Below are 4,777 nucleotides of genomic sequence, written 5' to 3' on the forward strand. Positions count from 1 at the left end.
ATAACATTCTATTTCTGAGACAGTTTGGGCCTCCAAATTTACAGTTCAAAACAGCTGTATGAAAAAATCTGTGTCTTGGGAAAAAATGGGAGAAAAATCCTACTGGAAATTAAAGGCTTTCCAGGCAACAACATACAAAATAGCACTCGATCAAAAAGGAATCATACCTGTGCCGGCAAACTAACTGGGTTTTGGTGTTTTGTGCGTTTTGTTTTTTTTTCCATACGTTTATTAGGAGATTAACTGTTGTTAGTCTACAATACATGAAAAAAAATGAAGAATGTTGAAATTTTAATTCATCGTCTCTAATTCAGAGCTGTCAAATGCCGATGTTGATTTTCTTCAACAGTTTTAACTGATAGCGTTTCAATTTATTGTTTGAAATGATGGTGAAGTTCTGGAAATGGTATTTTCTCTCCATGTCAGCCATCAAAAAAAGACTGAGGTAACTACATAGATACTGCAAATGACTTGAATGTGCTTTCATCAGAGGAATGCATAAAATTTTTATAGGGTTTTAACTTATCCTATAGTACTGCATTAGACAGTAGTTGCAGTAAATCAATTCATTACAAGAAAAGATTAATCCCTTGCCCAGCCGAAAAATGCTAAAGAAATTCTATCTTCAGCTGCACGGGTTTCATTTTGCTTTTATTACTAACAGCACCTGAAAACCTGACAATATGGAATAAAGACAAACAGAAGAATTAAAGGAACAATGAATAAATTACCCGTAGCTACTTGCCACGTGTGTTCTCTGCAGATGACTTACTGATTCAAAGCAAAATTAACCAGTCATCTGCAAATGCACACATCTGTACCATTTCCAAAGATACGCTGAAGCACGCAATGCGGTACATCATCGATAACAACGGTCTTCTTAGTAACAATTTCTGACACGAGGTTTCTGACCGTGTAGTAACCGAATAACAATTCTGTGCCGGTTACTTTCTGAAAGCAGGAGGTGGGGAGGGGAATGCTGTGTATATTAATCCTGGCAGGTTCCTGGCATGTAGCAATGGCTGCCAAGAAAGGCACTTTCTGATGCCTTAAGGAAACAATACAAATAGGTGTCTGATCCACAGGGGACAGCTTTTGTGAGCTCAGACAATCCGGGACTGCTCTGTCTTTTGAAACTGCACTGTATCTGCACTGTTGTAATCAAATCAAACACGAGCCTACGGGGGGAAAACGGTGCAGGCTAATGAGATCGCACACTAATTGTAACAGCTCTCCTGCACTCTCCCTTCAAGTGCCTGGGATTGAAGTGACATTTTTGGACTGAGAGGACAGCTGGTTTTGTTAACACATTTAGAGCCCTTATTGGAAATAAGATTGGGTTTGGGCTGGAGCCTCAGCACATCCATTTTTTTTTTTTCTCTTTTTCCAGCCAGCATGCTTGGGAGTTGCTTTAATTTCACCCACTGGCAGGCTGGTTTAGCAGATTTTCAACCGGTCTTTTCAAAATGAATGAGATCGCACCAAATCCTTACAGTGACTCCTCATATTGCTATAGGCATGAGCTATCTTCTATATAAAAACGGGAATGAGCTGAGCAATGGAATGAGCCAAAACCCCGCTGGCATGAGGTGGAGCACATACCAAATTCCCTAGATGTATTTCTTGACTGTCCTGAGAAGAGAGCTCACAGCATGCAAAACGTAGGGAGATCATTACTTCAAAAAAGTGAAGAGCTAGCCCAGAAAAGCATCTGTTTTTCACTTATTTTTCTGTTCTTCCACTGTCTTCAGATCTTGAGATTTGAGACTTTCCCTTCAATGCATCTTTTTGTCATTAACTTTTCTTTCTATTGCTTGCTTCTGTCTGGCCTACTCGAATACATAAGGTGCCCATGCATCCTTCCCAACTCATTGATGCAAATAAATCACTATTTTCTAGGAACCAACTTTCTGACCACATCCTAAACCCTCCAGGTTTTCACACCTTCACCCCAGACATCAAGTAATGCTCTCAGACGTTGGACAGGTATCAGTTTTCATCTTTTCTCTTGTTTTTGTCCTTCAGTCCCTCTAGTATGTCATTGTTACACCTTTGTTTCACATTTTAACAGTCAATTGGCTGTCCTGCAGGTTTCCTATTTTTTTCTCTCTGGTATTTACCTGTGTGGTTTTCTCAACAAGCTCCAGCTGCTTCTCATACAACCAACTCCTGATCCTCAAGGAAAATAAGGCAGGGCCCTACAGGCTATTATGTAAAGGAAGAAAACATTTCTTCCTTCTCTATCCCTCCCTAAGGCAAAAAGTGCTTCTGAGGATTCAGTTACTGGAGGCTGAATCTCCAAAAAAGCCCCTCAAAGTTCACAAGACACTTGGTATTACGTTTAGCCTCAAACTCATGTAATTACTTTCTTCTGAAAAAAGCAGCATATTGAGGGGCAGGGCAAATAACATGTATCTTTTGATTACTTCTTCCATTTCAAAAATTTTATTTACATTACCAGTCCTCTATCCCAATTCTCAACTCACCCTTGCTTTGAAAGCTGTTTTCAGTTGATACTGTTACATTTCATGTGCTCCAGCCATTTGTTGCCTTACCAGACTACCCCTCCGGTGTACAACTCACACATACAACAGCATTAAGCGAGCATAGAAAAATCGGGAACAGAAAGATATTTGAGAGGCTGAATGATCCACCTGTCCCCTAAGAGAGGAGGAGCACTGCTAACTAAGCAGGCCTGCTTTACCCCAAATGATCGGCTGAGCTGATCTTCAACACCTTCAGTAGCAGATACTCAGCGACCTCCCTGCACGAGTTCAGGTCTCACCATGCCCACACTGGACTTTGTTTACCCTGTCTCCTTTACTACAATTTAAGCCTGCTATTTCCTCTCCCATCCATCACAGACCAGTGAACAGGTTATTTTTTGCTACAGAAACCTGTGTTTTTGAAAATGGCTCTTCACACCTCCCTTCAGAGTCTGAAGAAATTCTTCAGTTGCCCCTCATAGGTCACATGTTTCCTACAGGTCTGATACATCTCACCACCCCCGTCCACCCAGGTGTCCCCTGTTCTGTCTTTGACATAGTGCTCAGAACTGGGCATGCCATTCCAGCTGAGACCTTGCAAATGCATTGCAAAGAGGAAGGGTTTACACTCCTGTTTATATGCTGGAGCATGACATTTGCTTTTTCCAAAATAGCCTGGGACTGTTTACTCATGTCCGACTTCTGATCCTCAAGAACACCAGGCCTTTTCCCAAACTAGCCAGGTTTCCAACCCTTCAGCTGTGAAGCAGCTTACCTAACAGCACATACAATCACTTGACCTGAGCTGCATCCTAAACTTTCTCACGTGCTAAGATCGTAACCCACTCAGGACTTTTCTCTCACCCATGAAAAGCTTGAAGTGAGAAGACTTCCTATTTTGGTGTAACCTGCAAGTGTCAAGAGATTTTTCCACACAGTAATTGCCTTTCTGTGCCATCCTCCCAGCTGCCATCTTCACTCTCTTGTAGACATAACTCTGTGAGCCCTGCATAAACACCTGTGTCCCAGGGCACGCTTACTCCTGCACCCTCGTCCACGGCCCCTTCCACACTTTTCTTGTAAGCATCTCTCTGAAGCTATGTTTGGAAAACAAACGCTGGTGCTCTCTTTGCTCCATGGGGAGGCTGGTGGGGCAAATAGCAGAAAGCAGGCTCAAACTATCATGCCTCTTGGATGACTCTGTATTGAGTTTAGACCCTCCCTGCTAGAGCTGATCAGCAGTTTAAAAAAACCCCCAAACATTCCAGGCTTCTAAGTCTGGTCATAATAAATAACCTTCAACAATTACCAAGTCCACCTCTGTCCTTTGCCTTGAACACTGCTTCTGCATCAAACCACTGCAATTTTCTAATGTTGAATAATCCTCAAACTTTACACAAACATCTTTGAAAGCCCTCTCAATCCTCCCCTATGCACAGCTCAGCGGAAGCCTGACAGTGATCTGAGCAGCTTCTGGAAGCTCAAATCCACACAGAAGGCTTTGTGCTGAAGATGTTAGGAGGGTCCCCCAACCACTTTTCTCCCTAATAGGAGATATTTCACCCATCACCATATTATAACAGTACCTTCTCCAATATTGAAATCAGCTTTAGCTCCCAAATAGCAGTCAGTGGAACTGTTGAACTGGATGTACGTGTATGCATGGAGAAGAGACTCTCAGAAGTCTAAAAAAAGCAGCCATTGCACATGATGCTTCAGTGTGGCAGCTGGAGGGATGAGATTTAACAGCTGCATTAAGCCAAACATTCATTTTTTTGTGCTTAGTCTCTCCCTTTGGAGGAAAAAAAAAAAGTCTTGGGGTTTATTCCCTGCCCATGCTTCAAAACAAGTAAAAAAAAAACCCTAACAAACCCAACTGAACTTTTAGCTAACATTGCTTTAATTCCATTTAGAATTTCACATGCTCCTTGTGTTGCTACAGCAAGTTAAGTGTCACAGAGAGCCTAGGAATTCTGCATACTCTGGAAAATCCCCTGTGGGAAGGAATGAAGAGGAAATGGGGCGATAGGAAGAAGGTGGTGCTCTGCATGAGTATCACATAATGCCAGAACCATTGGATTGAAGCTAAAACTTTGAGAGGACCCAGCGTTATACAAGAAGGGAACACAGACCGTGGCAGGAGAACTGCTATGTAAGAGCGACAATGAAGTTCATTTTTGCAGCCAAGGACTAGGACATGTAAAATAAACGTGTGCTCCTAAGTAAAGGAGGATTGGGATCACTAAAACCAAACCTATGGGTTTGGTTCCGCCCACCTCCCCCCCCACCCC

The 4,777-nt window shown here is 42.4% G+C and overlaps 1 protein-coding gene across 1 annotated transcript in view; it reads right to left on the reverse strand.

Moving 5' to 3' along the window:
- The window catches only part of LOC104490250 (band 4.1-like protein 4B), a gene marked incomplete at its 3' end in the record, with an annotated part of 119,662 nt that overhangs the window by 38,841 nt on the left and 76,044 nt on the right, over positions 1-4,777 (reverse strand). The window lies entirely within an intron of this gene.

The sequence above is a fragment of the Buceros rhinoceros genome, unplaced genomic scaffold, assembly GCF_000710305.1.
Source record: "Buceros rhinoceros silvestris isolate BGI_N320 unplaced genomic scaffold, ASM71030v1 scaffold13933, whole genome shotgun sequence".
NCBI lineage: Eukaryota > Metazoa > Chordata > Aves > Bucerotiformes > Bucerotidae > Buceros > Buceros rhinoceros.